At 34.0% G+C, this 24,642-nt stretch overlaps 2 protein-coding genes across 7 annotated transcripts in view; one reads left to right on the forward strand and one right to left on the reverse strand.

Moving 5' to 3' along the window:
* Positions 1-24,642, reverse strand: part of LOC143239615 (puratrophin-1-like) — a 148,250-nt gene that overhangs the window by 102,685 nt on the left and 20,923 nt on the right. The window contains exon 1 of one of the 3 annotated variants that reach the window (XM_076480892.1): positions 649-977. The exons of the other annotated variants lie outside the window; for them this stretch is intronic. The gene's annotated coding sequence lies outside the window, so the exon portion shown is untranslated. Of the gene's footprint in view, positions 1-648; positions 978-24,642 lie in introns of those variants that run through there. 3 annotated transcript variants of the gene reach the window in all.
* LOC143239617 (uncharacterized) overlaps positions 1-24,642 on the forward strand; it is a 138,957-nt gene that overhangs the window by 12,985 nt on the left and 101,330 nt on the right. The gene's annotated exons all lie outside the window — the stretch shown is intronic.

The following is a 24,642-nucleotide window of genomic DNA, read 5'->3' on the forward strand; positions in this document are numbered from 1 at the left end:
TCATGATTTGCGATCCGTTAAGCGAAAAGACGCTCTGCACTTTCGGACTGCCGATACGTTTCACAAATATTTTGTGTTGTTGTTGTGTATCTGCTTTGATTCTAGTGAGTCTAGTCTATCAGTTCAAAATTGCAGACGGCTATGTGCAAATAGCCCTTTTGTAGTTTTGTGAGAAATTCCGAAACAAGTTGCACTAGTGCGAGAAACTAAAATTTAAACAACACATCAATAGCATTTACTTTCTTTAAAAAGTAAAATCCAAAATGAAAGCCGATGAAAATGATGATGCTTTAGTTATGCCACACATTTATGTTATTTTAGAACAATAAATTACGTATTAAATTTCCCGAAACTAGCGAAAGCTCAAACATGAATAATGTAAGGTTTTTTTTTTAATGCCAATTTGTAAAGTGTTAGGCTTAGCTTTAATACGCAAGGAGCTGGTTTGTTAAACAAACTCATCCCAGTAATTAGGAAGCGATACACACATCACTAATACTATTTTACCTCTTTATGTCTGCACGTTCATTAGTAAAGTAACACATGAACTTGATGAAGAACTGTGTAATAAAAATGTTTATTCGTTTTTGTCTACCATCTAACTGTTTTAGGTTAATTCAAGATAAACCATAAACTGAATATACATACCTTTAGCTATGCCAAACGATTAAAATCTTTGTAACTAACAGTTAAAACAGCATACAACGTTTACAACCCGATGAGAAAAAAAAAACTTGCTGAATGAACTCCACTGACCGACACCAATACATTTCCAAGGTCATACCAGTATGTATACTTAAGCTTCTGGACCCGGCGTAACTACGCTTGTTATACTTTTCACTGTTTATCTCCAAGAAATAGCAGAATCAAATGTAGTTCCTTCTACTTCACGATTTTGTACCATCTCAGAAAAACTTAGTACTCGCTATAACAACGTACTCAATTAACGAACTCAAACTTTTTAAGTTTCACTAACTGATTACATGATGCATGCACAAGGCCACCGAACCCTAATCTCTCCCTGGTGGTACTTTTACACCAATCAGAACATCTTACACACGCCCTCGTTCTCAGGTTTCTTGTAAAGACTGCCCAGTTCAGTAGGTTGGTTTTACTACATGAAATCCATGAATTTAAAGGCTGGTGTTATAAAGTTTAAGAAACTTTATTCACTTTTTCTTAGCTCGTTCACCTTTTCTTTCATATATTCGTTTTCAATGGCATGTAATACGTACCACGTGAACTTCAAGTTTCCATGGTCATTTATCTTGCTGGTCATGTTTGTCATACCACAGTAAGCATGAAAATATAGCAAGACCTATCTATCTAAACAAAGTTATGGAAGTGGAAACTTAAGTAAAATAAAATGACCGAAAGATAAAAAAGTTACAACACATACTATGTGACAGAAACAATTTTGCTGTTCCAAGTACTTTATAAGGATATATATATATATACATTTATTTTTAGGTATATTTGATAAATAAGATTAAATAGAGTAATATCGTTGTTAGATATTGTACAGAAATGTTTTCAGAGCCTTATAATGCAACATGTAACAAAATAATTATAAAAAAGTGTGTATACTTTTATGTAACACATGACGTTTCGAGATATCATTTTTAACATCATAACTTGTTTATTTGCTTTGAAGAGTTTCGGGTTGTTGATGATATAACGAACCAGAGACAAGGCTTAATTATAAAATACTAGTAGGCCAGTCGATTAGAAGCTAGTGGTGAATAGTGACTAAAGAGAGGCAACTTTAAGAATACTGTAGCACTGTTTCGAGTTGACTCAGTCGGTGTGTGTTTTGTGAAGTATTTGGAATTGTGTTACCGCATTTGTTGAGTTACCTTGTGGAATCGTATTGAGTTTACGTTAATCGGTTACTCTTAAAAAGGTGTGAAACTTATTTGTAACACAGGTTTACAATTTAGGACACTGTAGAAGTGTCAGGTCTGTAAAGGCATTAAAAGAGGAACTAAACTACTATTGATATGGTGTTAAATTTTCACCAAATATTTTTTTAAAATCTTGTCAACGAATAAACATCACAACAATGTGTTAAGTAGACACCACTGACGGAAGAAGCACATTGTATAAATATATGGTATCGAAGAAGTTCGGGAAATCTGAATATCACCCTAATATTAGACCTGTGGATAGAGAAAACTTTATTACCTATATAACGTACACAATCGAGTGATAAACCGATTTACAGCGTGTTTAATTAGTGTGTTTTACTGCAGAACAAGTTCTCAAGTAGAGCACAAGTTGTGTCACACGCAGTGTTGTGGGTTATCTTATGTTTGTATCTAAGGGGTGAACTGATATTGACTCACTTTTACTTCTTACTCCGTTTAAATTAAGTACAATATTTAAAAAAAGTGGTGTTTCCAAAGTAAAATAGTATACCTTATTATCCTGAAAAAAATAAAACAAAAAACACGCGTATTGAATATAACACGTTTTAATTGGCAAGTCGCCACTCAGAAGACGTGTCGTTGAGCTTTCTCCATTGCCTGATTTTGATTTCCTCAGGATAAAAACAATGACTGCTGCTGCCTCCGAAACAGAAAAGGTGACGTCATTTAAGCGTTCTATATGACTCATACAAATGAATGCAAACTAAGAAAAGATAGCATTCCGTTAAAAACTTCTCAGCGCTCGTGCTTCCGGTCTTAAAACTGGCCCTAGGGAATTTTCCGCTTACCAAAAACGTTCTTTTCTTTTTCTTTTTTATAGCTGTGACTGTTCTTTAACCTTTTATTTCACATTATGAAGAGGTAGTGCCATTTCAACAGAGTGATTACGTTTCGCTTCAGTGCAAACACGAAGTTGCCATCATTTGATTAAACCAAAGAGATGGCCACTTTTGTATGTTGATCGTTACAAAAGGATTATACAACTAAAAAAAAAGAAATAAATGAGATCAAGCTATTTTGAAGAGCGAAAAAAGTCATGTTTTCTTTGTCTAATTAATGTTCGTTACTGTACCTCATCACTAAGTAGAAACTGACGAAAGACTCATCAACCTACCTTAACGTGGTTCAGTCTTTAGGACATAAAGCTACTCACTGCTTAATTCCTAGAAGTAATAAAGGTGCCAGGTCCCTCTTAGTATATATTGGTGTGTTTGTTTGTTTTTCAATTTCGCGCAAAGCTACACGAGGGCTATTTGTGCCAGCCATCCCTAATTTAGCAGTGTAAGACTAGAAGAAAGGTAGCTAGTCATCACCACCTATCGCCAACTCTTGTACTACTCTTTTACCAACGAATAATGGGATTGATCGATACATAATAACGACCCTACGGCTGAAAGGGCGAGCATGTTTCATATGAGGGGGATTCCAACTCGCGACCCTCAGATTAAGAGCCAGGCCTAAGTGTGTATGAAGGTGAGAATAATTCTGAATATTGGAATATAACAATTTAAATATTATTAAGGATTGGTTTGTTTTGTTTTGAATTTTGCGCAAAGCTACACGATGGTTATCTGCACTAGCCGTCCCTAATTTAGCAGTGGAAGATTTAAGAGAATACTGATAGTTATCGCCACCTACTGTCAACTCTTAGGCTACTCTTTTACCAATGAATAGTGGGATTGACCGTAACATTATAACGCACCCATGGTTGAAAGGGCAAGCATATTTGGTGTGAGGGGGATTCGAATCCGCGACCTTCACATTACGAGTCGAGTGCCTTAACCACCTGGCCATGCCGGGCGTTATTGAGGGTAACAGGATTGAAGTTAAATAATATAATTCTCTATGTTTGTTGAACATCAAGCCAACCTAGATGGTTTTCAAACTGACTTTACGGTTTCCATTTTTAGAATGTGTGTTTTTCTTTTAGCAAAGCCACAAAGGCTATCTGCTCAGCCCACCGAGGGGAACCATTTTTAGAAGAAAAAAAAGAACAGGTTCCGCATCTCGCATCCAGGAATATTAAATAGAAAGTACGCGCTGTTGTTAGTGATATTACAAGTTTTTTAGTACTTTAGACGACATAAAGGACAAAAAGTATAATAGTTTGTGACGGATTTACTATTTTATATCTATTTTAATATCGATACTTGTTTAAGTTAAATTAATATTGAGAAATGCATGTAACTTGTGCTATTAAATCTGTATTGCACAATTCCCTTTTATTCACTAAAGTTGTACAAGATTCTCAACTGTAAGACTCAACAATTACGTGTGTACGTAAATACTAGATTTTTGTTAGTATTGTTGTGCAGGCTGAAATTTGTAGAAACTATCCTCACGTTTACAGATATAAACAACGTGACGCGATAAGAGACAGTATATATTAATTGTTTGCTATAATTGATATACTATTAACTTCAGAAGTTATAGCCATGAGTAACGCTTATTAATTAGGAACTTGACCAGGAACGAACTTTGCAAACCATTTAACTTCAGCGGATTCATATCGGACTTTAGTTAGTACTTTTATGAAAACATTATATAGCTTCAGCGGTTGAAAACTTAATATGTAATCAGCGAAGAACACAGAGCTAGCTACTTCTACACCATTGGTCCGGCATGGCTAGGTGGTTAGGACACTCGACTCGTAATCTGAGAGTGGCGAGTTCGAATCCATATCGCACCAAGTATGCTCGCCCTTTCAGCCAGAGGGGCATTTTTAAGTTAAGGCCAATTTCACTATTCGTCGGTAAAAGAGTAGCTCAAAAGTTGGCGGTGGGTGGTGATGACTAACTGCCTTCCTTCTAGTCTTACGCTGCTTAATTGGGCACGGCTAGCGCACATCAAGTCAATATTAATTTGTTTATTGCGAACCTTTAATAAGATACTAAGGTAGTTTCAGACCGGGAAGAAGACTCCATGTTGTTTGTAAGTTTGTAAAACTTTTGTACATAGATCATTATTTGTAATAATCGTTATTGTTAATTCTGTTATTGTTTGCATATTAAAACATATTTGTATTAAAAAAAACTGTGTATATCAATCTTGTTCAATATCATAAACTGTATGGATATCGACATTTATTTAACTTCTAAATTTGAATTATCATTTAACCAATTTTTGGGCCATTTGGAATTGTAATACGTAAAATAACAAAATGGGGGCTTGTGTCCGAGATCTGAATCATAGAAAAATAAATTTGGTTTAAATTAAAATACAAATAATTCAATTTATATTTATCACTGCCAAAATGATTTGATCACGTATGTTTATCAGGGTTTTCTTGAATCACCCTTCCTTGAACAACTAGATTAATATAACAAAAGTGAATTGCTCAAAATTGTCAAAGTTTTAGAACTGGAGGTTAGGAAATCAATGAGAAAAAAGAACTAAAAAACATATTCGAATATTAGTCGATGACGATTTGTTATCAGGAAGCATCAGGGGAATATTATAGCCAACCAGAGTTGAGTGATAAAGGTGAGCTAGAAATACAGATAAAACTATTTTTTTAAAAAATCGAGCTTTAACAAGCTCGTACGAAACCGAGAAATAACAGCTCGTATCGAAACTAAAGGGGAAGATAAATGTCTTACGGCCGAAAAAACTCGCGTTGAAGCCACAAAAGAAATGAGGCTATTTGTTTTGTTTGTTTTGAATTTCGCGCAAAGCTATTTGAGAGCTATCTGCGCTAGCCGTCCCTAATTTAACAGTGTAAGACGAGAGAGAATGCTGCTAGTTATCACCACCTACTGTCAACTCTTGGGCTACTATTTTACAAACGAATAGTGGAATTGACCGTCACATTATAACGCCCCCACAGCTGAAAGGGCGAGCATATTTGATGTGAGAGGGATTCGAACCCGCGACCCTCGGATTACGAGCCGAACGCCTTAACACACTTGGGCATCTCGGGCCCAAATCAGGCTGATAGAAATAGAATTTAAATTCAACCCCGATTGACCACGGTTAAATGACAACTTTGAAGTTAATCGATATGTTAAAGTACCACCATTCACGAAAATGAAGTTAATAAATACTTCCAACATTTTGAGAAAGTTGCCTAAACCATAGAATGTCCAATCAAAAAATGGTCATTATTATTACAGTGTTTTAACTGGTAAAGCAAAGAAACTTATGCCTCTTTTGCTAGAAGACTGTACGAATTATTACGATGTTAAAGCAGCTATTCTTAAAGCATACGAGTTAGTACTGACTTTTTATTTTTTGTAAGTTTGTAAAAATTGTGTACATTGGTCATTACTTGTAATAAAGTTATTGTTAATTTTATTATTGTTTGTATTGTAACATGACACACAATAATTCAATAACTAATACACGCTTCCTCTCCCGATTATCTTAGTTATTATTTTCAAACATAATAATTTCTCATTTTTAATTACTTAGAAATTACAGTTGAAAGTTTTATAATTTACATCACAGGTTTGCATATGTACTTACATACGATAACAGTATGCAAAAGATGGAGTTTTTAAAGGAAAGGTAATGTAGTAATTGGAATTTAGAAGGAAAGGACGCTCAGAAGTCAGGGTTTCCATGGAGAGAAGAAAAATTATAAAGACTTATAACACTGAACGATAGTTTCGATACCTGTAGTAGGCACAGCACAGATAGCCCATCGTGTATCTCCGTGCTTTTCTACAAAAAAGAAACGTAAAATACAAGGAAAAGATCGTGCAAAGGTTTAACTTACAAGGAAAGCGTTGTGCAAAGGTTGGTTTTACAAGGAAAGGGCTGTATAGAAGAAAACACACGCGAAAAGTCGTGAAAAAGTCAAGTTTTGCACGCGAAAGTTATCCGGAAATGAGTCAGTTATTGAATTCGAGGTCAAAAGAGCAGGATACCGTTTAATTCTTTGTAGATCTTAAGTGAATAGAATACAAACCAACAAAATGATGCGAATGAATGTTTAAATTATTAATCGAAATATAATTAAATATTAAGATCTGCAAATGCAGACTCTTTTAAAACTCTATGCATTTTTTCTATACAAAAATAACTGTTCCTAGGACCTTACAATTACATAGCTTTTCATATGTATCCCACGTGCTCAAAATAAAGGATAATATCTTCAAACACATGTCATATATTTTGATTAGCACCAAGCCGTCACTTCTTGCTTGTTTCGAAATTCTTCGTGCAAATTATAGTATCTAAACTATCCAATGATTCAATTAAAGTTTTTTTCCAATAAATGAAAGTAAGCTAACTTAATAGTCCATGTAACTAGCGCCTCTATAAGCCATTTAACGAACCCTTTTCACATGTTTCGATTGTATTTCAAACATTTTCTTTTTGAATTAGGCATGGCGTATACAACTTAGTCTATTCTGCTATCTTATTGTCCTCACGCTTTATGATGATATAATAATCTTTATGGCATACGAAATGTATATATGTGTGTTGGCACGATCCTATGAACTATTTCAAATAGTTTAGTGATTAAGATATAGCGACATTCGTATTTATGAATTACGAATCTGCGATAGCTTTTCCTAGCCGCAAATTATCTTACTTTGTGCATTTATTCTTCAACCAAAAATATCAAAATTATTAGAAAACTTATTATCATTTGAAACTGCATTACGTACGTACGAGATATTCGTTAGTTCATGCATTATCTATTGGTGCATGACCATAGTAACAAGCAGCTGCAGGCGTCGTTTCGATGTATTGTTGTTTGTTTGTTTTTGAATTTCGTGCAAAGCTACTCGAAGGCTATCTGTACTAGGCGTCCCTAAGTTAACACTAAGACTAGAAGGAAGACAGCTAGTCACCACCACCCACTGCCAACTCTTTTACCAACGAATAAAGGAATTAACTGTAACATTTTAACGCCCCCATGGCTGAAAGAGCGAGCATGTTTGGTGCTACGGGAATACGAATCCATGACCCTCAGATTACTAGTCGAACTCCTTAACCCACCTGGCCATGCCGGGCCGTCCAATGTAGTAAGTCTAACGGTTTTAAAAATTTGCTCTTTCTGTAAACTGTTTCATAGTTGCATTTCGCAGCCCTTGACTTCAACTAATAACAGGTGTTTTCACTGACATAAAAATTAAACAGTTAACAAAGGCATGCGATACGGCAGTATAGACTTTGTTTTAACATGAAGTCAGTAATTACGTTTAATCTATTATAAATAACTGCGCTTGTGGAGAGTAGATGATTTGTTTTCGGAAGTAAAGACGATAGTAGTAGTGAAAAATGAAGGTTTAAAACACCCTGGAGATTGTATCACAAATTAAAACGAATGTATTTGTATTTGTTCAACAAACTGTGCGAATCTCAGACAATATCCGAGTATCTCATTATATCCTGTAACCAAAACTATGTAACAATTAAATGTAAGATTCTATGTCGTTATTGTTTTTAAATTAATCTTTTTTTGTTAACAAACTGACTATAAATAAAACCAGCTACTCAGGTGCGCACGGATATCAAGTGGTTTACATTCTAACGTCATCCCAATCGGTACTCATTAAACATAAGAAACGCAATAGAGCCTTCATAAACATAACATATAACGATTCACGTTTGACCTCAAAACACATAAAGATTAGATGTTTAATTAAAAACATAACAGTTATATGTTTCATTTAAAAATATATAACGATTACATGTTTCATCAAAAACATAACGGTTATATGTTTCATGGAAAAATATATAATGATTACATGTTTCATCAAAAACATAACGGTTATATGTTTCATGGAAAAATATATAATGATTACATGTTTCATCAAAAACATAACGGTTATATGTTTCATGGAAAAATATATAATGATTACATGTTTCATCAAAAACATAACGGTTATATGTTTCATGGAAAAAATATATAACGATTACATGTTTCATCAAAAACATAACGGTTATATGTTTCATGGAAAAATATATAATGATTACATGTTTCATCAAAAACATAACGGTTATATGTTTCATTTAAAAATATATAACGATTACGTGTTTCGTCAAAAACATAACGGTTATATGTTTCATTTCAAAATATATAACAAGTATATGTTTTATTAAAAACATAATGATTCATTAAAGATACAAAAAACAATTATGTTTCATATGCGACAGTTGTTGTAAGATTATTTTTTGTGCGCCTTTCAACTGTCTCTGGTTTATTTAAAATCCCTTAATGATCGTTACATATCACACTGATAGATAACCTAAGTCATTTCCGGTCTGCGAATGTATAAACAGCAGTCTTCTAACCAAATGTATAAACAGCAGTCTTCTAACCAAAGAATAACAAAAACTTTCGAGACAGCTTAATAGGGCTGAGTGGTGCTGAATAGTAGAATGGTATGCATTGCTTCATCAGTTACTTCAGAGTTAAATACATACGTTTTACACCATGTTGATAAGTTGTCGTTAGGCTACAAACCCAAAATGGCCAATAAAACGTTTTTAATTAGGCTGTGGAAGCTAATTACATAAAACTAATTCTGAAACAATATGTGTTAGGTTACATCACTAGAAATGATTTATTTATGCACAGAGTAATATTATCTCAGAAGTGAAATAAACGAAATGGTTGTTACTGTAATATCTATAAAAAATGTTTGTTATTACGGGGTTAACAGTAATATTTTGACTTTAACAATTTTCCTTTTCTCTTCATATTATTTAATGTACATTCTACTTACATTTTAATGAAATTTATACGATCATGTGCACCTTTTTGTGTGGTAGAGTAAGTTTAAGACCAAATCATATAAATATGTTTGTTTGTTAGGAGCGAAAAAGAACAATCGTTGGTGAATAAGTGTAAGAAAATATTTGTTTTATTGTCTGGTGGCGCCGTCTAGAGGCACGAAAGGAAGACTTTTTCGATACTGTAAAAGATGTACTGGCTTTCCTTAAGTATTTCTTTTTTCTATTTAACGGATTGTTTACGGTCTAATTATGTTATTCTCAACATATTTAGGATGTTTCGCTAATCTTTCTAAGTACCAATAATTTTAAGTGATAAATCTGTCATATTCTCGAAGAATCCGAAGTTCCAAAATTCAGATATATTTAATTGTTTGGAAGCAAAATTAAGATATTTTCTACAATACTCCGTTTTTAATCTGCTTTTCCCGTATGTTATTTCACACGCTTATAAGTTCGTGAAATATGCTTTAAACGTTTATTCGTAGGATAGGTTAAAGGGAACTTGTAATTTTATATGTAATATAAAAAATATTTTTTGTTACTCTACGGAAAAGAATATTACTGGAATACAGAGGAATGAAACATAATTAGATTTCATGTTTCGGCCAATCCTACTAAATTTCTACTAACAAAAATACAACTATGATGTTTTTAGTTTTCATTTACTGACTATAAGCCCCGGCATGGCCAGGTGGTTAGGGCGCTTGACTCGTTATCTGAGGGTCTCGTGTTCGAATCCCCATTTCACCAAACATGTTCGCCCTTTCAGCAGTGGGGGTGTTATATAGTGAGAGTCAATCCCACTATTCGTTGGTAAAAGAGTAGTACAAGAGTTGACGATGGGTGGTGACGACTAGCTGCCTTCCCTCTAGTCTTATACTGCTAAATTATGGACGGCTAGCGCAGATAGCCTTCGTGTAATTTTGTGTGAAATTCAAAACAAACAATACTGATCATGATGAACATATACAGGGTGTTCGGAAAGTCACTGTGCACTTATATATTTATTAACAGACATGTTTCAATATAGAATACAGGAGGTAAATATGAATGACATTTATAAACAATATTGAAAGTGACCCCCGTTGGCATCAATACAGGCCTGGATCCTTCTTATTTTGTTTCTAAACACCGCTACCAGTTGCTGGCTTGAAATAGACTAAATAAAATGTGATTACAAAACTGCACAGTGACTTTCTGAACACCCTGTAGTTATATAGGACATGCAGAATGGGTGGCACTTATACTACCAATTTCTTCTTCAGAGGTGCTCAGCAGAATATCAAAATTAAACTGATAAAATAAATACGTGTCTTTCTCATCAGTAGAATTCCTCGAGACCGGTATAACTGAATGAAAAGTACGAGGAAAACTGAATGATAGGTTAGGCTTCATATTTCTAATGTTGAGAATGTAGATATTTCCTTTATTATTTCGTGATCTTCATCATATATACAAAGTGCTCACGGTTGTATGTAGGAAAAGAAACGCCAGTCCATCTGAACTGCATTCGTTACAGTAAGTTACCAAGTCGTTCACTGTTATCATATTGTGATAATGTTATACCCTTCCTGTCACGCAGTACATCAAATATGATACCTCTAGCAGCGTACCGCAAACGACCTATTAACAGAATTATTCGCCAATTGTACTTTTATCATGTTCACAGCCTTATAAATAATAAATTTTTCTTATACAAAATACTACGTCATAGAAAAGGTTCGTTAGATGAATCCTTCTAAGCAATCTCACAATAAATAACAAATAAACACAAAAAATAAAACATGTTCACCACTAGTAACGGTTACCTGTTTTCCAATGTCGAATAGAGATAGTCATAATTCACGTCATAAAAAACGCACGCAAGAAAACAGTATTGCCACGGTTGAGAAACTCTTTATCATAATAAAGCACTACTATGGTTGAAAAACTTTTTCTCATTAATAGAGCATGATTAAATATTGCATTACTACGCCCAAAAAGCCGTTTATCATAATACATCATTACTGCAACCGAAAAACCATTTTCTATTAATTAATAGAACATTGTTATGGTCGAGAAACCCTTTATCATAATAAAGAATTACGACGGTTAAGAAACCACTTCTTATAATTGTCGAGAGAACACTGCTATAAGTGAGATTATGTTTTTCCGTGTACAGACGACTGCTAGAGTACTTGTAGAGATTGGTAAAAGCTCTATTGATACAGCGTTATTGATGCAACGACTTTGATTTACCATAAAATGTACAAAAACTTGAGGGCAAAAAGAAATCTACTGATATCGTCTCAACAATCGACATACACAGAAAGAACACACACATAAGAGCTTCCATGATTTTTAAAAAAAGAAGCTGTAATCAGTTTTAATTACTTTAAGTTTCTAGTTATGACTTCTGTACCACATTTTAAATCTATTATGAGAGTACCTGGGATACCATTTCACGGCACTGATCGAGTAAGAGTATCTTGTTAATTCGAGTTTAATATGAACTGAATAAAATACGCTTTGTCGAAGAATATAAGTTCGTTGTTAACGAAATACAACCACATGGTGCTGAGAGCGTAGCATGCTGTGAAATTATTGAAGCTAATTGAAGAAACATTTGTTGTTGGAACACGTTCTGTGCAAATCGTGAATATTAATATGTACTACATGAAAAACACTGTTCAGGCAATCTTCAATGTAACACCTTTGAATACAAGGATTAACACCACACACAGCTAGTAGCCATCTACTTGTTTGTTTGAAGTTGAACACAAGGCTACATAATGAGATATTATATATAGGAGAGGCGACCATCTGGAAATTTAACAGGTACTTTATGCCTCATGAAAGAAACAGAAAACAAAAATTACATTAAGACAATAACTGGCAGTATGCAGACTCTCAAAACATATAATGGTAAGTAGGCACAGTTGAATATGAAACAAAAATAGAAAATCAATAAGTTGAAACTGGAAAAAACAACGATAAAAACACCCTTAAAATATGAATCCAAGTAGACCGTCTTAAATGGGGAAGAGCTGTGAGACATATAATAGGGCCAAATTTAAAATAATTTTAGAATAAGATCAGTGTGCATCATTACCATGGGAACCAACATTATTTTAGGGGCCTAGCTCCCAGTAGCGCTAGCCTTGATTCCAAAATTTTCGTTACACACATAAACCTATACATGAACATATCTAAAATAATAAGTGTATATAGGTACACACCACAGACGTGCAAATACATACATTAATTAGTAAACTGAGAACGAAACTGAATAACATCGCATGAAAAAGTTCAAAACCTGTCTTATATTTTGTTCATGAACTAGATATTTACTATATCACTTCATCTCACGTCCGACTTAAGGTTCTAGTCGTTTTATTATAATAATAAACAAAATGTGTGGTTTGACTCTGTGTTCATGTCGGTTAAGGTCAGTTACCAAACCTGCCTATAGGTGGATTCTTTTAATTAAGTAAGTTTGTGTTGTCACGTTTTGAGTATATGATCAAGTATGTTGTGGAGTCAAGGTGTAATGTAATACTTTCAATAGTGTAACCTGATAGTCACAAGAAAGCATCAACTATATACATCTGGATCGCATCCTAAAATCGATTTTTGTTTGTTTGTGTTTAAACTTCTGAATGGGCTACGTGCACTGGGGCCACCGCAGGTACCGAACTATGATTTTATAGCATTATAGGTCCAGAATATTATTGCTGAGTTACTGGAGGGAGTCTATAATCAAGCAATTTAAGCAAAAATTAAAATGTGCCGAGCTGAATTTTCTGTGGACGCCTGCTGTTGTTCATTATTTCGAAAAGACGTGTCGGACTTTATCTCGAAGAGCGTTTCGGATCCATTTTGAGTCCTAAGCTCTCCCTGCTTAAATATTTTTGTGTTTTTTAATAGTTTAGTTATTTCTAGATCGATTTCCTCTGAGATTATGATTTATTCACGTGCCTACCTTCTAATTTACCATTATTTTTTATTATTTTTAGACTGTATTACAGTGATTAACAAATTAGTGAAGTGTTCAGTGTTAGTTATTGCGTATGCTAAGTTGCTAGATCGATTAGCTGTGAAAGTGTACAACTTACAAGCAAGTTTATTTGTACGTTAGTCACAGTAGAATTAGTACCGTTTATCGTGTAAATTTATATTGAAAATGAAAACATTATTTGTGAACTAAGACCTTCAATTGTATATAAGTAATAGTAGCCTATTGTAAGTGTTAAGGGAGAGATAAAATGATTTGTTATTGTTTTATGGATTAGACTCTGAATTATTAATTTAAGAGAGCCCATTATATCACTGGTGTCAGAGGTGGGATTACATTGGCAAAACAAGATGTTAGTTGCTCAGTTTCAACATGGCAACCTATCTAGAAGTGAGATCCAAGCTTTGCTAGAAATTATGAAACTTCAAAAAAGTTCAAGAAGAAGAAAAACAACAAAATTAAAAGGAACGAAGAATGAGTAAAAAAATGAATAACGACGAAGTAGAATATAGAAGAACAAGACATCTTAAACAAGAGTTAAAAACAGAAATAAATCTGATTGATGACAAGATCCATAAAGCTACTGGAGATGAAATATGTTTGTAGAAATGTAGGACATCACAGGAAGGACGTAATAACAACATTTAAGAAGTAAAATCAAAATAAATGACAGAATAAAACATTTGGAAAAAATGAGCAACTGCAAAACAGAAATAAGCCACACCTCTTTCTGCATTGTCCCAAGAATTTCAATTTCCTATTAAATATTTTGACCACACTTCTTATTACCATTACTGCTGGGTCATCCGTTACAGAAGGACTCTTCTATATCAATCCAGCCATTTTAATAACAAATTCAACAGTGTCACCTACCTGAGAAATAAACAGACTATGATAGAAAGGTATAATGGGAGGGATATTAGGCTCAGTTCAAAATAATTTCATAGGGAGCAAATGGAATAGTGAACAGCTATTCATTTTTCTGAACAGTTAGAAGGACCAGTTTTAACAATAACTATGTAACCTTTCAGCTTAGAACTGTAACAGTTGTTAACCTTCGGTAGCTGCCTTATTCAACAAGTTTGAATGACGCAAAAGAAAGAAGTTTCAAGAGTAAAAATCCAGAACACGATATGAAGGAGGAAAAAATATAACCAAACTTATGGAAGCTTTAAAATGTTTTCCAGCCATCTTATCTGGATGGTCTTTATGATATAGTGGATTTTTTTGGCATGTGATCAGTCTATAGACGCCATAACAGACAATGATATGAGAAATGGCTTTAGGTAACACAGATGCGCATCTTCAAGAAAAGTTCTCTAGTTCGCAATGGAACTATCAAATCTTGTAGTACTGAAATGTTAGCTCCTCCAACTGATAGTTTAGAAGAACCGAAACAATAATCATACAGCTAGTTGCGCAGAATGGAGGAAATAAGTCATGAGAAAATAGGTGTTTCAGGTGTACTTTGATAGAAAATAATTCAAACAGTTGTGTATAAATAGCCAGTATGAAATAAGAATGCCCTCCTGAGGAATCTAGAAGAAGGGAGCTGTTGTAATTGTAGACAACATGGTCATTACAGTCGAAGTTGTAAGGATTCAAGAGCTGTTACAATTCCAAGGAGACAATACCTTAGCGACACGTCTTTGAGCACAACGAGGCTAAAGAAACAAGAAGAGCTAAAAGGCTTAGTAAAATCAGGAATTAACTGGATTTATAAGGGGGACTTCAATTTAGAATACTAAATAGGCTCCAGCAGGTGGACGTAAATTTACATTAAAAGGAAAGTTGGAAGTTGCTCATACTGTAGGAAGCTTCTATATGCATCATGTGGGTAATTGACATGGAGAACTACTTTATACTGTGAACTGATATGATGCAAAACATGGATATGAGGCTAAGCAATCTTCAAATACCTTCACAATCTATAATCAGGAAACACCTATGTACTATATATAATTTATAACACCAGAAGCTGAACATCCAATGACAATTGGGCAGACAGTAGTTGTTCCACTAAGAAGTGAAATATTCATACTAGGTCAAATTAGCAATAAATATTTATTTAGTGACTACGTTGTAATGAAACTACACATTCCGGGATGTCCTGGGAAATTAGTGGTCAAAAGAGTCATTGTAGATGTGGAGAATAAAACTTTTATGGATTAATTTACTCAGAAAAGACTTAAATCGGCTTGAATTAAACAAAAATTTGCTATGGTGTCAATGCTGCTAAAACTAGAGTCACTTGAAGTACTATAGTACAGCTGAACAATTCTCGTCGCAAGAAGGGACAAACTTTAAATTTCAAGAGGTATTCGAAAGGACTATGCATTGTACTGAAAACAATTGATGATGTGGACTGTTGAATGCAGAGAGATAGGCATCTCATGTAAAATAACATCTACTAGGATTTGTCTTTGGAAATACCTCAGTGAGACAACAACTAAATGGACAACTCCAGAGAAGAATTTGGAAGCAGAAAGTCATCATGCTGAAGAATACATGGTTTCAGTCCTCCTAGCGAGGTATCACAAATGGAGCCACCACTGGATTTACTGGACCATCTATCTCAGAATAATTTCTTCTATGAAACGACAGCCATTGATAACTAGGGACAAGAGGCCACTCCATCTATATGTCATGGACCTTGGAAAAGAAAACCACCAAAATGACTTAGTGAATGGGGCTCGACACTATACATGCTCGCCTTTTCAGACGTGGGGGTGTTATAATGTCACAGTCAATACCATTATTCGTTGGTAAAAGAGTAGCCCAAGAGTTGGCGGTGGGTGATGATGACTAGCTGCTTTCTCTCTAGTCTTACACTACTAAATTAGGGACGGCTAGTGTAGATAGCCCTCGTGTAGATTTTTGTGAAATTCAAACCAAAGCTAATTTTCAATTTTGTAATTTGTTTGTTTGCTGGAAAGAGTTGCAAGTCGTAATGATGGTGTAATGCTCGAAAAATCACGTAAAATATCTAGAAACAAGGATACGTGTTAAATAAGAGGAATAATGAAACATTGAGTTTTTAGTTTTTTCACTCACTGAGAAGTTAGTGAAATGTTCATATCAGTGATAATTATTGCATATATTCAATTATTCGATCTATTAGTTGTGAAATTTTACAATTTACAAGTAAGTTTATCTGTATGTTAGTCATAGTAGTACTAGTACCATTAGGAAGTAAATTTCTGTTCAAAGTGTAGAACATTTGAACCGTGTACAAGTGACAGTAGCTTGTAGTTAACGTTAAGTAAAAAAAAAGCTGATATGTTATCGTTAACATGGGCTAGACTTCAAATTACTTACAGTAAATAATTTAAAGGAAGCTGTTCAACCGAAGAAGTTGTTACAACAATACTTGAGAACTAAAAGAGTTAAGAGGAATAAATAAATAGATTTCTTAATAAAAAGTAAGTGCCGCCAGATTGTGTTTGTTTGTCGTTGAGTACAAAGCTACATAAGAGGCTGTTTGTAGTGTGCTTATCATATGCATCGAAATGCTATTTTTAACGTCATAAGCCTAGAGACTTATTGCTGAGCCACTAGGGGGCGCAAGTGTCAGAAAGTAAATTCAGAAACAATATAAAGCCAACTTATTTTAAAAGCAAGAATTGTGATTAAACTGTATGGGTTAAACTAAATAAGGTTTATTTTCCATTCGTGAATAATCTCTTTCTCGCCAGTGAAGAAACACATAACTTGTACGTTGTGTAAAGCAGAAACACTTCCACCTCTTACCACGCATTTTGCTTTTATTATGTAAAACTTACAATGAATATTTTTTTCTGCTCTCCAAGTAGACGTTTTGCCTGAGAAATAAATGTTTGATTGTTCTGAAAGGCTACATATCACAATGATTACTAAATTTGTTTGTTTAACAAAGCATAAACACGAGATTCTGTTACATTAGTTAGGTGAATGTTTCTTCTCCTTGTCCTAACGGTGCACCATACCCAGACTGACTCTGATACACAATAATAAAGACTTCGCGCAACGAGCCATGAAATCACTGTTGCTACATATACAACACCCGTAACGAAATGCTCTAGTTTTTGATTGGGTGACAGATGATATACAGACAGTGTCTGACGATGCTAGGAACTATTACGTACCTCTAGCAAGTGTTCTGCACCCTTAGCTTGCGAGTTTACTGCACACGTGCCAAAAGGGACAATAAACATGGCCAACATAGAGTGTAATGTTTAGTGTCCCCTTTCTGTAAGACCTTTAAGCTAAAAACTACTGGGTCTTTGTTAAACAGTTACATGAAAACTTATCATAACTTTTAAAGTGCTTCAAATAGCTTAATGCTACCAACACACACTGCAATAGTTGAAAACTGTTCTTACATAAAGACCTATTAATATTAGTTTTACCGGATATCAGTGAAATAAGGATTACAGATAAACAAATAAGTATCTAAAGTGCTAATATATCCTAATTTTACCAGCATGCACTGCAGTCCTTCAAATATGTTTCTTACATGAAAATATCTTTATACTAATTATAATGGATCTTCATGAATAAACTAAACTAAAACTGGTTTAACACAGACTGAGGTTAATGCTGTGTAAAGTAAGCTTTAACTGAGTCACGTTAAGAAATAAAAGAGTTTAAAGCAGTCTTGGAACAACAAAAGAATACAGAGTGCTCCTACGTCATACCAACGGAATGCCAACATTCCACGAAATTAACCTTGAACAAGTTTATTTTTTAATGGGAACTAGTATGTCGTTATCAGTCACTTAGAGCTTTCAATTTCTTACGTCTCCTGTCCAGTACCAATACTTCTCGACCCAAATGTAACCAAACGTTGAATTAATTTTGCAAATTCTACGCATCTACATTTAATATTATTGAACTAAATCCTGCTTTTGCCTTCGTTATCCACTTGATTTGTTTGTTGTTGTTTTCTTGCGGTAATTTTATAAATTACGATTTCAACGTTTCTTGCTTTCCCACGAATATATATGTATACACCATTTTCATTAAGACTGTTAAATATATTTACAAGTTTCCAAAAACTTTAAAAACATCACTACTGAAACTGAAAATCTGTTGATAAACACATATTGCTGATAAGTTTAAAATTTCACGTCCAGTTTCATAATAACATCTATCAATGTATCTAATACATTTTTTCCAAGTTTTCTTTCTTTGCAAGAATATTTAGCTTAAGCTAACCCCAAAGAAGGCTAAGCCTCTTTCAGTAAAACTTGCTGCTGAAATGCGATCCGAATATACTTGCTAATATGATACTTTCAAGTCCCTAGCAATCTAATAAGAATGTATACAATTCGAGATTAAAGCGGTAAACTTCACGTGCATGAACAAACAAAAGTCGTTGTGGAATTCAATCGCATTCCAAGTCCGAAAAAGGTTGCCTTGTAGTTTGAATGTTGATCACCTTATGACGTTTATAAGATTTAGTTTAGTTTGGTTGTTGTTAAGTGCAAAGCTACAAAACAGACTACTTACGTTCTGCTCACTAAGGGTATCGAAACCCAATTTTTAGCATGGTAAGCCTGCAGAAGTATCGCTGATTTACTGAAAGGGTGCATTTATGTGATATCCTAAATACTTGTGATATAAATTTTCCGTTCAATACTTGTTGTACCCCGCTGGTACAGCGCTAAGTCTTTGGATTTAGAACGCCGAAATTAAGGGTTCGATCCCTCAGTGAACACAGCAGATAGTCCGATGTAGCTTTACTATAATAAAATACACAATACTTGTATATCAAATATTGCATAAAATGAATAGGAAATTGTACAAATGTCCTAGAAATTAATGAAATTTATAAATACATTAGCAACTAAAAATACCCTAGAAATAGAATTATTACTAGTATATTAAGAGCATTAGCTGTCTGATTATTATGTCTGTACAGGGGCTGGTTTATAGGCTAGTCATTTTAGTTTTATTCTCTACATAAAATATGTCTCACCCTGGTGAACCAAAGGAAACTTTAAGGACGTACACGATTAAAACATGTTCGATTAGTGGAGAGAGTCGATTTTGCTGTTTTGCGCTAAAAACAAAATAGGTCTAAAATTTACTAATAGTTTATACGCTTCTGTTATGGTTATTACAAGTAAAACATCTATACTTTAAATTACTTGAAACTTCGACTAATAAATACCCTCTGATTTTATTATTTCCATGGTAATAAAAATTTAGATGGTGATTTTTGTTTAGCAACATTAAAGTGTATTATACGAATTAATTTCGAGTAACGAAAAAAGGAGATGACAAAAACATACGTTATATTATAATTGTTGTTAATTATACATAATTATAGTGAGAAATCCAAAACTCGAACTTAAATGAGTATTATTAACACACACATGCAGTTTCTTCTGATGTGTGTAGGTCAGTCATATGTTAAAAACGTGTAGATACCATTACATGAAACTGTTGAATAGAAACAAAATTAATGTCTTATTAGAAAATGTCTTTCTTGTTTCATAATATTATTGGTGTTAATTATTTTGATCTGTATAAAATGAAATGTTTTATTTTCTGAATTTTGCGCAAAGCTTACACAAGGGCTATCCGCACTGGCTGTCCCTAATTTCGCAGTGTAAGACTAGAGAGAAGGCAGCTAGTCATCACCACCCATCGCCAACTCTTGTACTACTTTTTTACCAACGAACAATGGGATTGACCGATACATAATAACGCCCCTACGGCTGAAAGGGCGAGTATGTTTGATGCGACGGGGATTTGAACCTGCGACCCTCAGATTACGAGTCGAACGCCTTAACCCACCTGGCCATGCCGGGGTCTCAATATGAATTAAATTCATAGCGCGGTTACTTCAATGTGCAGTTTTGTATTAAAACACGAAAAGAAAGAAGATAGCGTGTTGAAAATAAAGATTTCACAAAATAAAGTTTTAAAGAATCTTCAGTTAACTATTATTATTATTAACCTGTTTGAGTTTATTTGGGAGCGAAGCTTTGATCCTCAAAGATAGATCGAAAATAATCAATCTAAACACGTTTAGATAAGGTCTAGTGAACCAGCCACAGTGGATAGTAAATTTTAAATTCTGTTTGCACATTTTACATGACATTTTTAATAATAAATTCCCATTTTATTCTTTTTAAAGATCTTATCACACATGTTACAAGAAGAAAATAAGAAGGATTTTCCTGCAATTTTTTTTTCTTATTTCTTTTCTACTCATTTTTTCACCTTCTTTTATCTTGCAAACCGACGTCTCTGGGTATAAAAAAACAAGAAAATTATTCGATTGGTCAATCATATACCTCGATTAAGTCAATCTTTGCATTTTCCCATCAATTAAGCCAACAAAAGATGTGAAAAAAAAAAAGCAAATAGGATATGTAGTCGGAAAGTGTAGTTCAACGCAGAGATAATTGTATCTCACCAATTGCCAGTTAATATAAACGATGGTGATCACGAGAACTCCACTGTTTCGTTCTTAATTGTTTCAAGCTGAGAATCAGAAACTCGAGTAATCCATGAGAATGTCGAAACGTGCTTCTGGCGGAGAGAATGAAACGTTGATTGCTATCTATAATATCTTTATGCACGCTTCAGGGTAACTTTTTTAAACGCATGTTCAGAAAGTCGAGTTTTTGACATTTTTGAGTCAAGTTTTGAGCGTCAAAACATGTCTTTTTGTTGTATTTTTCTGTACTATAATAATAGTTTTATCACAAATTTTGAATGTTTGGATAAACTTTTTAAATGACTGCATGGATTTTATTATTATTATTATTTTATGCGTGCGAACTATAAAACGTTTGATGTTATATATACAGCTACATATAATGAACGGCTTATTTATGCTCTGCTCACGGCGAGTATCGAAACTCTATTTTCAGTGTTACAACTTTCAGACTTTTCACTGAACTACAGGAGTGTGGGGGCGCTATAAAAAGAATTTGAATGGTTCCATGGACGTTTCCCTCCTTCCAGTGTCTTGGTAGTGCTAAGCACAGCACATATAGCCAGTCCATTGTATACCTTTATGACTAACAAACAAACAAGAGCATGAGCACAGTTAAAACACTCATACAAAGAGAGAAACACAAATATTGTTATTTATTCTAGTGCTGTCTGCACAGTTATCTAAAGTAGATGAAATATTTTCATTTTTCTATTATGTACTAAAATTGATCCTTTTAGCGCTGTCTACAAAGTTATATAAAGTAGATGGGTTATTTACTTTTTCCTATTCTAAGTTTTTTTTAAGAGACAAAATAACTTCATACTGAAAATTAAAAAAAAAATAACTAGTGTTAATTTCCTTATTTATAAAATTTTAAACATAAAGCAAATTTGTATACGGATAAAACTATGGTATTGCATATTAGGGTTAACAACTCATGTCAATCATTTGTTAAACTAGGTAATTACGGGACTACTGAGAAAAACGTTACCGACCTGAATTCCTTTTTTTTTTTTCCAAAGGATATGGGTGACCTGTAAAGGTACTCGTAAACAAGGCGTTCAATTTTCTAAAACAAAAGAACGGGTGACAAGACAGCTATTACTACAGTCACACCAGTCGCTTCTTTTATATATTTTTTTCAGCCAGCCCAATAAATGGCCTCGTTTTTTTCACCACCAAACAGCCCGGCATAGTCAGGTGGATAAGGCACTCGACTCGTAATCTGAGGGTCGCGGGTTCGAATCCCTGTCACAAACATGTTCGTCCTTCCAGCCGTAGTGGCATTATAATGTGATGGTCAATCCCATTATTCGTTGTTAAAAGGGTAGCCCAAGAGTTGGCGATGGGTGGTGATGACTAGTTGCCTTCCCTTGAGTTGCTAAATTAGGGACGGCTAGTGTAGATAGCCCTCGTGTAGCTTTGCGCGAAATTTAAAACAAACAAACAAAGCCAATAAATAGTATCACAGGAGGTTTTTCTTCATTAATACCAACATGTTAGAAATTAGTATAGAAACGTTTAAAATAACTTGAGCATTAAAAGTCAAAACTGAACTTTTTTCCCAATAAAAGAATTTAGTTACGTGGAAAACTTGTTTGGTTTGATTTTCACTTGTGCAAGGTCCACGAGGACTGTCTGCGCTAGATGCTTTAATTTAGTAGTGATTAACTAGAGAAAAAGCAGCTAGTCAACACCACTCACTGTCAAACTCTTGGGTTACTCTTTTATCAACGAACATTTAAAACTTCCATGGCTGAAGCAGCGAGCATGTTCGGTAACGAAAAATTGATGTCTTGATCTCTATATTTCTTTAAATAGTAATAAAATTAATTGGTTACATCATCACAAATATTTATTATGTCCTTTTCTATATTTAAACTAAACAATTATGATGTAAATAAAAATTAAAGAGAATTACATATTAAATTCTAAAACCCATTTAACACTCTCTAGTCGTTGTGTAGTTTGTAGTTTCAAGATTTTAATTTTATCATTATTTTTAATCTAAATAAATAATTATATTAATGATCAAAGATCTTAGAGTTTTTTGAAAGGTAAACTTATATATTGTTATTGAATTTTTAATTAACAGATGAAAAAAGAATTTTAGTTGCTTACATTAATTTTAGCGAAAATTATTTATAAATGCATTTCCATGGTTTGTTTGTTTTTGAATTTCGTGCAAAGCTACACGAGGGCTATCTACACTAGCCGTCCCTAATTTAGCAGTGTGAGACTAGAGGGCAGGCAACTTGTCATTACCGCCCACCGCTCTTGGTCTACTCTTTTATCAACGAATAGTGGGATTGACCATAACTTATAATGCTCTCACGGCTGAGAGGGAGAGTATGTTTGGTGTGACGGGGATTTGAACCCGCGACCCTCAAATTACGAGTCGAGTGCCTTAACCACCTGGCCATACTGGGTCATTTCCATAGAAAAAATTGTAGAGAAAACATCAGTGGCACACTCGAATGAGCATCAATAGATAAACCAATTTCCGATAAATGTACAATCATAAAACTCGAGGCATTAATATTTCCTTAAAAATACTCAATACATAAACTGAAGCTAATAACTTGTAATAACAAGATACTTGTTACCACATCTGGAAACACTCAGTCACATAACCATGTACTGGAGATTTATATGAATAAAGTTAAAATATACCATATGGTATTTCACAAGACGACGTTGAAGTGTAGAGGATACGTCCTAGTTCACAGAGTATGTACAGCAGATTTTCTTTACTAAATAACAAATAAAGAACCTCAGTGATGACAAGATATTCGGTATATTTTCTACCATCTTTCGTTATCGATGTATAGTGCGAGGCTTGGAGCAACTTTGTACTTACAGACGTCTGTCTACCGACATGTTTGTTTTTATGAAACCTCCTTGAAACGCCAACTAGTGTAGGACGGGGGAACTAATGTTTTCACAGATAAAAGTATTTTTTTATGTTTAATAGCAACTATTTCAACTGCAAACAACGCAGCATCTTTACACACGTTTAGCCGGGTGCCTATGTTTTGAACATTTTAATAATCGAAACTTTCACTTCCGGACATACACTTGAATAATATGAAACTATCGTCTGCTTTTCAAATTTGTCGAACTGTACGTGATGCTGCTACTAATGAAGATTTAGACTAGGGCTATTTTGGAAAATTTCCCCACAAGCTGAGATTACTGCACGGCTTAGTGTGTAAAAACTAGTCTCTAATTTACAACACAGACTAAATTTTAAACTGCAAAATATGCTAAGTTTAAGATAATCTAACTCACTGTCATCTCAATCTACGCTTTAAGCTGAAGCTGGCTTTACGTCTTGTGCTTATTTCACGTCAAATTAATATTCACCTAGTGGCGAAAAGTTAACACTCCTAAGAAAAGTGGGGCCTAATAGGCCCCAGAGCAACTTGAAAGGTTATTAATATTAGGCTAATAAATTTGTATTTAAATGAAATTTGATTTCATGGCAATTTCATTTAAATACAAATTTATTAGCCTAATATTAATAACCTTTCAAGTTGCTCTGGGGCCTGTTAGGCCCCACTTTTCGTAGGAGTGTTAAGAGGTTTGTCGAA

Source organism: Tachypleus tridentatus, chromosome 13, assembly GCF_004210375.1.
Source record: "Tachypleus tridentatus isolate NWPU-2018 chromosome 13, ASM421037v1, whole genome shotgun sequence".
In the NCBI taxonomy this organism is placed as follows: domain Eukaryota; kingdom Metazoa; phylum Arthropoda; class Merostomata; order Xiphosura; family Limulidae; genus Tachypleus; species Tachypleus tridentatus.